The 12656-nt window shown below is 34.9% G+C and overlaps 1 protein-coding gene across 4 annotated transcripts in view; it reads right to left on the bottom strand.

The window, feature by feature from the left end:
• The window catches only part of LOC122535752 (RNA binding protein fox-1 homolog 2-like), a 224918-nt gene that overhangs the window by 111484 nt on the left and 100778 nt on the right, over positions 1 to 12656 (bottom strand). The window lies entirely within an intron of this gene.

The raw sequence follows: 12656 nt of genomic DNA, 5'->3' as shown, positions 1-12656 counted from the left end.
AAAGACTTGCATCAAGCGTCTCAAACTTGTAAATGCAGAGACGTTGAAGCGTGAGTATTTAAGAAGAGAGGAAAATAAATTTTCACAAATCAGTGTTTCGAGCTTATTAATTGCTCAAGGTCTCGCAACGCACGAGTATCTCGTCGTAACTTTGGACGATAGCGTAAAGATGATTTTATAAATATCAATGACCGCCAACGTAGACACACGCCAGCAAGTTTGTCATTTTCTTCTCGATTGAAGAATGAAAACGAAATTTATTTATTTATTTTTTAGAGAGATGTCAGACGTCGCGCTTCGAAAATCAGACATGTCAATTTACTGTTTACGCCGAGATAAGCAAACAATTATCGAGGAGGGAAAGCTTGGAATTTCACGTTTTGCCAAAAATTAACTGGCTGGAAATATTCGTCGCGTAATTTCCACGAAACTTCCGCGAAAGTAGGTGCACACAGAGTGGAGAAAAGCGTTGAAAAGCACGGAGAAACCGGGTGTCAAAGGCGAAAACGCTTAATTAAGGCGTCGTTCGACGCCTCCCCGCCCTCTGTTTGCTTCCAAACGATTTTCAAACCACCTCGTTACCTTTTCTTCCTTCCTTTTTCTTTCCTCTCTTTCTCTCTCTCTCTCTCTCTCTCTCTCTCTCTCTCTTCCTCTCTTTCACTCTGTTTCACGTTCGAGAAACCGGAGGTAGTCGATTCACGAGACGAGAGAAAAGAAGGTTCTCGACTACTCGCGAGAGAACGCTTTTACCCCGAGTGGAAAATGAAAAATGCTCGCCTCGACGGGGGGACAATACAAACCCCATGACATCCTGCGAACGCGCACGACCCTCCTTTACCATAACAAGAGGCTTAGCTAACGAGCCGAGGGTTCGGGGAGGGTTCCCTTTTTCAACCCAACACCAGAGCGTACAGACACACACACACATACACACACCTGGAGCATTCGTCTCTGCACTCTGAAAGTTGTTGCTGCATTTCATCAACGAAAGATTTACGCAGGCAGCTTCTTCGCGATCATTGTTCGATTTGGGGAAAGTTATTCTCGGAATAACCGGGGAGAATCGGGAGTGGTCTCGACTGCGGTTGGATCCGCGAGAACCAAAGAGGAATAATTATAAGACGCGCAAGGGGAGAGGATATTAACAGACGCGTGTATCTCGAAAGTGAATAAGGGATCGTTTTTACTCGATTTTTACGAATAATTTCGCTGTCATTGTCTATCATGCGACTTGAGGAATGATGAGAATATTTGAAGGGATTACATTTGTTACAAAATAAAATACTCCTACCGTATAGAATTAAAATCAAAAGGAATTTAATAATTATTTAATTATAATAATTTAAGGAATTCTTAAATTATCTTTCTCTGATTATAGTTTCTCTAACTATGGCTGAATATTACGAATGTTGAAAGAATTATAATATGGAGATTATTATTATTGTTCTACAGTTACTAAATTAGGAGGGAGTAATTTCCACTATTGAAAATGACTATAATTGTTAAAAGAATAGAGAGTGAATGTGTTAGCGGAAGTATATTGTTAAGATAACGGTTACTATATGATAAATAATTATAGCAGAAAACAATTTAACTCCTGTATTAACAATGTATCATTGTTGAAAACTATTATCAATAAAGCACTATTATTGCTTGCGGAGATCAATGTCACGGTTCTGTTTTTAAGTAAATTATAATTCATGTTAAACATGATTAATCCATTCGAAACCGAACCATTCTCATCTCACGACGGAAAAGAAAAAAAAGCAAAAAAAAAAAAAAAAAAAAGAAAAAAAAAAAAAAAAAAAATACGAGGCTATAAATCTTAATGCAAAGTTATAAATTGCACGATTTATCAATTGCAAAAACTTCTTATCAATCGCCAACGATAGAAACGTATTCTTTTCCAACGTTCTCCCGAAGCAAGCATGACACATTAAAATTCAAGAGCAGTTTTATCAAAGACAAATACACTTATCGTTTAGTTAGTTAATAACCTGTTAAAGTGCAATGTTGCGTGCACTTAATATCGAGCGTGAAAGCATTCGTTTTTCCAACGAGTCTTCAAGAGTGGCAGTTTCACGAAGGAAAAAAAAAAAATAATAATATTCCTTGTTCCTTTACGTTTTAAAGTTTCTTACCTCAGAGGCAAATACACACGTCGTTATCGATCCTAATGACAGTATAAGAAACAATTCTTAATGACACGTGAATCATCAAACACAAACTATTTTGTCTTTAATTCAGAAGGAATATCCTTTAACGATATATATTGCATTATGTTGTGTGATAAATTCGTTCGCACTATCGATGATAAAATTAATGCTAAAGTAATCATATGGTTGACTGTTCTTTACGAATGAATTAAATAATTTGTGAAATCTGTCTGTCAATCAAAAAATTGTATTTCGATGTTCTTTGAATTATATAATCATTATCTGTAAAGGACATCTTTCTCCGACGTTCCAATGTTAAAAAAAAAAATGGCGCAATAAATATTTCGACAAACTTAAATTACAAAGCCCAATATATTCTCTGATAACAAATGATTCTTTTAATATTCTTTAAATATCGTGTTTGTTTTCTTACTATTTACAATTGCAAGCAATATTCGTTCATATCAATTTTATTGGATGAACCATAAATACCGAATTTCCTATAATTCTCATCGAATAGAGACGAGTGAATTTATAACAGCAAATTATGTTGTTGCAAAAATTGAAGGAGAATAAAACATAAAACGGAGACAGAGAGACCTGTGTGCAAACGGATGAGAACCACTGCACGTGGTTGAATACATTATTATCGTTCGCGTGTAAAGGCGCTTGGCCCCCCTGAAAATGGACCCTTCTTCAATCCTCCCCTCGCTCCGATTCACTAAGGGGTACCGTTTTGTTGCGCCGAGCATATGGATGCAGCGTGCTGCATCACGAGCGAGATTCGTTGCGCTCAAAGTAAAATATTGAATAAATATCCGTTTGCGAATTTTTCAATTGTTAATTCGACTGTTCAAACAGAAGGATAACCTCGAATTTCACTGCTACTGTGTCGGATGATTTAATATAATTCGTTCGTTTGTGGGAAAATATCGAATATTATAAATATTGAGCACAATTCTGAGTGATATGAATCTATATAAATTTTAAATTTTATACGTATCAATGTGTATAAATTATTTATTCACGAGTTTATAATCGACTGCAGCTCCAATACTTGGGAATATTGTCAAGAAAATATTTATGATTATGTATAAGGAAGTTATTATGTTTCTTTTTTAATATTTTAACGCGCTCTAAATTCTTGAGTTCAAATAGTAAAAACGTATAAAATATTTAAAGCATTGTCAAAATTATTATGACGATAACGAATCTTTCTGATTTTTTTCAAATAAACATCCCTATTCACTGTAAAATATTTTTCAATCACCATATTTGCTACTATTAACATTCTTATGTGCTTCGATAATGTTCCGAATCTTCTCTAATGTTGAATTAATACTTTAATATTTTTTCTCCCTTTAATATTTTTTTATATCAAGGAAACAGAAATGTACAATTCAGAACATCCACGCCTTACTTTCTCGAATTTAATTTGGATATTCTTAAATAAAAATTCTCAAGATTCTCCTGTCAAATTCGCCTAATCAAATTCTCCGACAAACAAACCCATGATATTTATTTAAGAGGCGCTAATCAACTGGCGTTCGTTAGACGTACCCATTTATTATTCATATCGTTCGCGACACGTAGCGGATTATATAAATCAAGGTTTGTCAGATTCGTGCGAGCGAAGCGTCCGTTCGTCGAAAAAAAAAAGAAGAAGAAAAAAAAGAAAATTAGTATGTGAAATCGAAAACTGGAACAGCGAGCTCCTCTCCGCAGCCAGAAAACCTCTGTCGCCCGAAGCGGAGAAACACTCGAGGGAGAGAGGCTCCCTCTCTCTGTAATCCGTCGTTATATCGTTCCACGTGACGACCTAACGGCTCTCCAATTTACCCTGTGAAACGATCATGCGAACGGAAAACACACCGGGGAGTAACCCATCGACGAGCAAATCAGCCTCAGATTTTTATGCGGAGCTTCTTCGAGCCGAGAACAACCGAAGAAAATTGATTTCATTCTCTAGGCTTAGGTGTTCACGAACGCACGAAATTGACACCTTAAATTTCTACGAGAGATACTTGGAGAGTATTGTTTTCTTTTTTTTTTATTTACTTGATAGTTTGTAAGTTCTAGCGACTGCTCTCGTATATTGCAGTTTAAAAGAAGACTCTCTAAACTTCTACTTGAAAATACTTAACCTCTTGCGCTGGAATTGACGTGTCACGCACGTCGAGAATTTTATTGTTCCAAAATTGTAACATCTTCTCAGTTTTAAGTAAAACTCAAGTAAAACAAAATAGGCAAAACAAATAATAAATTCATTACTACTCAATGATTTCTATCGAGTGATATCATACCGACGAGTTCAAAAAGAAAGCGATGAATTATTGTATAGAGTATTGGTCGCTCGTTATGGTCCGCAATCAATTGCCAGCACAAGTGGTTAAAAAGTGTTGTTTTTTATACTGTTGTGTGTTGCATAGATATTGATACGATGATTAACATATTGCTATTTATGTGAAATTAAATTCCAGCTTCTCATTAAAAAATATATCTAATTTACATTAAAAACAAGAGGAAAAAAATATTCTACGCAGATTAAATTAAAAGGAACTTCTTATCAAAAAAATTAAAAGTCCTTTTTTTGAGGATTGCTTCTCTCAATTGTCCCCCAGAAATGTAATAGAATGTAATTGCAACAAAAATTAAGTAAATTCTTGAAATTTCCCGTTTCACAAAAATTAACGAAAAAGATTCCACACGGTCGAAAGTAAAATTCTGCTTTCCTCGATTATCGTACATCTCCCACAAAAATTGTAACATAAAATATAAAATTACAACAATTCGTTATGATATAAAAATCACAGCAAGAAGAATCGTAACAAGGACAAGAATTAACAAGCTTAAAACTCGGCGTTCCCTATTTGACAAAAATGTAAGCAAATTCCACGACGAAGTCTTCTCATTTTTCTCAATCGAAAGATGGAAAAAAGAAGGAAAGGGAAATTGAAAGGGAAAGTAAAGGAAGAAAGGAGGATGTCTCTCGCCAGAGGGAATTATCGCCGCTTGGAGATACACAAATCAAGGCAACAAAAGGCCACGGTTACAACCGTGGACTGGAAAGAGGATCGCGAGAACGACTCGGATGGGGAATATCGGTTATACCTCGCAATTTTCCTCGCGAATAAGATCCTCGAGGCTGAGGCCGAGGCGAGAAAATTGCTTGCGAAAAGAATTTCGTTGCCGGTGACGATCCTGATCTAATTTCGTCGATGAGACGCGCGCCATTCTCCCTTACGCTCGCGCGAGGAATTCGATTTGCTTCCCGCGCGGCGGAAAGGGGAGAAGAAACCGTGGCGAAGGAGAGAAGAGAAGAAAAGAGAAGGGAAGAGGAAAGAGTGGAAAGAAGCATCGACGTGAAAGTATAAATAAGTAAGTATGCGGGAGGCTCTCGAGAGAAAACCGATCCTCTGTTTCGTGCTGGCTTTGGTGCCAGTCGATTAGATAATTGAGCATCGTGTTCCGAGAATTTAATTTTTTCATTCGTTCTCTCTTTTTAAGTAATTGGAAGATAAAAATCGATCAGTTTTTGAAGGATTAAAAATTGGAGAAGCTTCGAGGAAGAACTGCGTTGTGAAATAATTGGATCAACAACTTGATGATTTACCATCAGTGCAACGTTCTCTGTTCATATTCTGCGAAGTTGATTTTTGAAATATTCGTGAAAGAATTCAAGCACAATGTTCAGAGATAATATTCTGGGAACTCGATGTTTCCGATAGTTAGAGTAACCTTTGGATAGAAGATAAAATTGATCGCTGCCTAGTTGGAAAATCGATCACCGTTCGGTTGGTAAAGAAATTTGTTGGTGACTTTTGAAATTAAGTGCTGTCTGAAATAATATTTTCCAAGTATATTCGGGGAAGTTAATTTTCGAAATAAATTAAAACAACTGAAAGACAAAGACGATAATCGTCATTTTCCTCAATTATGTTCTGAGAGTTTGACTTTTGAAATAGCGAGTAGGTGATAAGATTAATCACTGATTAGTTGGAGTGTTGAAGTTCAAAATAAATATCATGAGGAACAATTCTGTTGAAGAATAATAATCCAGAAAATTTTTTGATCAACGATATGTTCACGAATAAATGACAATACTTCGCGATTAACTTCTTTCAAATTTGGTGGATTTTGACTAAAAGATTCTACTGCGAAGAATAACTATGGATTTTTACGCGTTCGTGGAAGATTTAAAATTACAAAAAGGACGTAAAATACTTACTTAATATGTAAAAATATATAAAGTGTATTGCTCATTATGACAATCACTCAATGGATAAAAATAAATTTCTAATTACGTTTACTTGTTTAAAAATCGCATACAATCAAACCGAAACCAAATTTTTTAAAAAGTCACAAACAAACGTCTGTCAGATTAATCTATCCTACTGCAAATTTAAACTTCGAAACTAAACACGAACAATCTTACAAAGAAACGCGCGCCAAAGTGAACTTGATGAATCAGCATCCACAAACATCCATTTAACGATATCAGCTGAGAATATTTAACCAAAAATGAGCAAAGTCCACACGAAGACAGGCCTCGATACGCGAAGCGCTGTTGGAATCCGGGTCAAGAAATTCAGAGATCGAATTGAACGTACGAATTGATATACATACATCTAGTGATGGACGACAAAAAGTTCGCAATACGAACGGCACGAGTATTAATAATTTACTTTGTTATATTCCACGTTTAATAATTTCATCAACATCAATAATATTAATCTTTATAATTTTAAGATCATTAATCCAGTATTATTAATTAAGATTGATCAATCAATTTTCTAACCTTTCGATTGAACCCGCGACAACGAGTTTGACGATGTTACGTTCCGTTTGAGAATCGACATCACGCAGTTAAAGAATTTCGAAGGAGTAGCCTGGATCGTAATTTATTTAGAGTTCCGAGAAACGAGAGCAATGTGCAAGCGATCGTAATTAATGATGTTTGGGGATCTTGTTTGCAGTCTTCTTTTTTGAGTAAACTGACCTGCGGAATTCCAGACTTGGGACGAGTCTGGTTTGGATATGTTTGTTCTGCTGGTTTAGGTTTGTTTTGAATCGGTTGCGGCTGATTGTTTTGCCAAGAAACACGCTTTTGATTGAAATTTCGACGTTTGGTTTCGAGTTCTGCGAAATCACGGCATTTTCCTATCAAGTTTCTCACTGAAAAATTCACTTCTTTTTTTTTTCTCTCCAAGATTCGTAAATCCCGAATTTAATTATGCTATCAATTGTACACATTGTTAAATATTGTGTCATGTTCAACGATCTGATATCGACATTTAATCAGCAAATCGATCAGTGAGAATCAGTTTATCGAGCATCTAAAAGAAAATAGTCTGAAACAACTGGTCCGGTAGCTAGCGATCAAAGGAAAGACCACGAAGAAAAGGCCAGATGTGCGCCACTGTGTGTGCGTATTGTGTTGGAGAGTGTAACGAACCACGTGTTAACAGGAATTAAGAGCGTGGTGTTAACAAACCGTGCAATTGTTACACGAAACGCACGTGAGAATCGCAGATTACATATTTGTCGTGGCAAACAAACGTCGTGGAACAACGACGTCTCAGTGTTCCGCAGAGAGATTCTATTGAAAGCTATCCCGGCGAGTTAACTTCTAAATGCCCGTTGTCCCACGAAACTATGACCTTTCGCTCTTAAATATATTTTAAGTATTCCACTTTCGACGATACGATATCTCGCGTGGAGGAGGAAAGTGAGTTCTCTGTTTGCTAGACGATAACGATGTTCATGAAGTATAATTTTACACACAGTGTAAGACAGTTTAACAATTTTTGACTGTCCGTGGGTTTGATAAAAAGAAAATGTTTAACACAAACATTACTAGTTTCAAACTTCCCTTCGTCCACCTTTCTATATTTTTATTACGCGTGCGTTGTGCAGAATTTGAAAATATGCAAAGCGCAGCAAAATGGTTTTTGCTGGTCCTGTGCTTCTGGAGATTAATTACGTTTCTTATATAATTTAAATATTTTGAAGAATATTCTATATTATTTAAAAAGCGAGTGATTCTACATATAAAGAAGAGTTCATACGTAAAAATTGTCTGAGAGATTACATTTTAATTTTGAATACTAGAAATATGTATGTCGTCAGATTTTATACAGATAAATTCTATTTCTCAAAAATTCTCAACCTGCAAGAAAGCTAACTCGCTTGTGTCCACGTCTAAATTTTGCACTAAATCGTTTTAGGCTTTCACTAAACGGGAAAGAAATTTTGGAACGATTTTCTTCAAAAAATTTAAATCTGGCTAACTTCAGACCAAAGTTGTTTAACAAATCTCGTGAGAATAAGCCTGGCTTATTCAAAAAATTTAAATCTGGCTAACTTCAGACCAAAGTTGTTTAACAAATCTCGTGAGAATAAGCCTGGCTTACGGTATACATACGTCAGACGTGTGGTATTATTATTTGTAAACCATTGGACACTTACCTGAAACAGAGAAAACAAATGAGATTAGACAAACAGCGTGGAAAAAGATTTATCGAATCGATATTGAACTTTGAATCTTTATAACGCACGCTAATATCGCATTTCTCAATTTACGATTGGAATATTTACCATTATTGTTCGTCACATATTTTTCATATAAGCAACAGCTTATGAACTATGAACTTTTATTAATTATAATAGCATATATTGTGTTTTTTCATATTTTATAAGACATTTTATGATTTCGGTTGAAAAACACGATAACGATATTGACTGAATTATTCAAGCAATAAAAATATGTGACAACGTATACGTAGGTACATTAAAAGGAGATTAAACTTCGAGCGAATTATCTCTTTTGCAAGTTCTGAGGATGATCAGAATATTTCGATGAGAGGACGCTTTTAATGGAGTTACGTAGTAGCTTTTCTTGTTGATCAGATACTTGGACAGAAGTTTGAAAGATGATAGTATACGCCGAACTTTTCATCAGAACTATTTTAATATTTGATCATGGAAGAAAAGCCTATTCCCTAAAATACAGATAAATTTAGCCAAAGTAAAAATTAATCAAAAATCACAAACTCTGCTCATCCAGTATTTAATTTCTGAACGAAAACTTCGGAATCTCGGTATTTTTATAAACAGATGATACTAGGCAATTTAATGAAATGCTTGATCATTCGTGAAAGAAACTAATTGCAATACCGTCTCTGTAGTTACAAAATTCACTTGCTGAAAATAAATCTATCCAGAATCAAGTTTAATTAAAAGAGATTTTACATCGTACTCTTTCATACCAAATGAAACAACTTTTACACTCACGAGCACAGAATAGTTGATTAATTTTATCAGAAATCTACTTAGCATTTCGCAAGATGTTCTTGTCAAAAGTGAAAAGTCTATTCCGTAAAAGAATTAAATCAAAAGTAAATCGATCGATTCAATTCAGAGCACAGTCATCGAGCAATTCACGTCGATGAAATCGCAAGACTCGCAACGGAATGATATCGAGAAACAATGTTTCTTGCGCCCGAAAGAAAATTACTGAAAGGGAATCTCAGGCTCGATTTCTCATCGATGAAAGCTCGCCGCATCCGATTCATAAATTCACGTGTAACAGGATCATTAACGAGACATTAAGCAATTAATTTAAGGCGACCCTCGAAACAGGTCATCTCTTTCAAACAGATAATCTTCTCTCACCCGAGGGCGAAGCTTAATGATTGCGTAGAGGTGGCGGCCGCCAAGAAATTGGACGTTTTCCTCTGGACAAACGCGCAAAGAAAATTAACGGGATATGAAGCTGACTCTCTCTCCTCCCTTTTTTTTCTTTATTCTCTCTTTCTCTCTCGGTAGTAGAAAATGAGTCGCCTGTTCTAGAGAAAGAAGCGAGCCTCGGATATTGAATTTCGTGCGGTGAATTTCATATCAGCACCAAGGAAAATTCCTTTATTATTATTTTCTTTTTTTTTTTTTATTTGTAGTCGGCCGTACGGTGAATATTAACGAGGCATAAAAGCTTCCGCTTTTGGTGGACCTGGTCGTGCTTTTTCAACCAGATAAACCAGCTTTTCCCGCGAGTCGCGCGAACGAATCTTAATTGGCGTGTATCGCGTGATAGAATATTAAACGATAACGTTACAGAAGTAGCTGTTGATTCGATCTTTCGGGTCGGTAATTCGTCGTAATCGCGAGAGAACGATACTCTTTTTCAAGAAATTTTGATATTTTATTTTATTAGATTAAACGAAGTTTTAGTGAACGAGTTTTCTTTTTTTTTTTTTTTGTACGATAAATAAAAATTCTACAATATCGTTCGGGATAATGATCTGAGTAAAATATTAAATATCAATAATATTAATATCATATAATAATAAATATCAAAATGTCGTTGTATCATATAATATTAAATATCAGTTACTATCACTATCTTTCAATTACATTTCAATTCTCGAAAGAGCTTCAATAATTAATATTAATTATACTTGACCCTTTTATGCTCAATAAAATTTTAAATCAATAACAATTGTGTGTATTACTCGACGATTTATCTCATTTTATGATTTTCTATTATCTCTATCATCTCATTATATCTGTCTTTCCAACTACGAAGGAAAATTTGTTTCCATCAACCCCAATTTAATACAAATTAAACATAAATATCAACTATTGAACTAACTACGTAATTGAAAGATCGCTTAACGGTTAAAATTCAGATGAACATCGTCGACGAAGGATTCCAAATAACTTTGTTGCATTTTTATCGTAACATAACACCTCGTGAAAATTCAATGTTTCGTCCAACAAAAATATGATAGTAATTTCTCTAAATACAGGGTGATTTCGCTTTTCGAAAATATTTACCAAATCTTACGCGATTGTTCTATGAATATTTATACACGTTCGTAAGCCACTATAAACTAGCGATTATTTATTAAATGTTACGATTTATGATTTATTTAAAATCGTATCAACTCGCAAATCCTATTAGCAATTTAAATTACTGTTGTTTGACAATTTGCTTTAGTAATGTATGATTCGTTGGGATCGTTTCTATCGATATTTCGTTGTAGTTGGGAAATTTGTATCGTGGAGAGAATCACAGATCGTACGATACTCGCGTTATCGATCTAAATCTGGTGTCAACGAAATCCTTCTTCTATACAATATAATACACTCTGACTTATCATCTCGATGTATTTCCCTTCTGTTTCTACATAAAGTTTCCTCCCTTCGTTTCGTTCTTGCACTTTTTTAATCGCGATCATCGTTTCAATATACTTTCATGGATCGTTCGTTCTAAAGTTTCAACTTCTCTCTTTTTTCCCTTCTCTTTTCCTCTCTTTTTTCTTTTTCATTTTTCAATCGAGCGCAATATATCTCGTTGTTTCGTATTCACTAAACTTTCTTCATTTATTTTCTTTCTCGGCGGGGCAGCAGTTTCAACATATTGTTTATCAACTGAAGTTTTGTCATTTCGCTTTATTCTTACCGTCGAGATAATCGATTCATGTTTTATATCCTGAACTTTATTTCTAGATGTTTCTCATCTTAAATTTGTACCGCTTATTTCGTTTCTTTCACCTTTTTTCTTTTTTTTTATTGTAAATGTTACTTCTTCGTTGAAATTTTGCATATGTGAATATGTATTTTGAAATTTCATTAACGTTGTACTTTGACATCAATCTATAATTAGTATTTACTTTAAATCTTGAATATTAAATAATTGTTTATTAATATAACATTTTTCTTCTAAAGTTTATTAATATACAATATCTTGTATATTTATATGTATATTTGTAATGAAATGTCTTGTAATTTCTATGTGTGAATTTAATTCTATGTATATATCCTACATTTCCATGTATACATTTTATATACATTCTCAAATTGGTGTCAAGTGTTATTAACGTGATCATAATGCCCATCTCTTATTACGATGTTAACGAAATTTCGAAGTATTTTATGTTTTGTTCACAAAAGTTCTTGTGCAGTCGTAAATCAGAAAACAACGTATCACTTCGTATCTATCTACCAAAAAACTTCGCATTTCGTCCATACAAATCCTGATTTATTCTACACCATCCATTATCCCCAACAAGTATACATAACCATCCCAAACACACATTTCATTCTACAAAAACCACCACATAGCGTAAACCACGGGGTATTATTTCATATTATGACACATCTCCGGCCGAAATTTCACGTTTCGTCTATGCAAATCCTGATCTATCCCACCCATCGTTCGTTATCCGCGACATTCAACGTTCGAAATCTCTCTCTCTCTCTCTCTCTCTCTCTCTCTCATCAAGAACGATCCTCTTCGAAAAAAAAAAACTCTCGGAGAGAAACGGACCAGTGACCTTCGATGTTTTCGACGGTAGTGCGACGGTTCTGCGTTTCCTACAATAAATGGAACGTGTGGCTCTGCTGATTTTCGCTAACAGGGAACTGTTTCTCTTCCAGGCGATCTCCAGATCCCCAGATCTTCAGAGGAGAAACAGAGAAACAGAGAGCGAATATAGA

This window comes from Frieseomelitta varia, unplaced genomic scaffold (genome assembly GCF_011392965.1).
Source record: "Frieseomelitta varia isolate USP_RPSP 00005682 unplaced genomic scaffold, Fvar_1.2 scaffold_762, whole genome shotgun sequence".
In the NCBI taxonomy this organism is placed as follows: domain Eukaryota; kingdom Metazoa; phylum Arthropoda; class Insecta; order Hymenoptera; family Apidae; genus Frieseomelitta; species Frieseomelitta varia.
The sequence above is the reverse complement of the archived record's forward strand: the minus strand, read 5'-3'. Positions and strand labels throughout refer to the sequence as shown.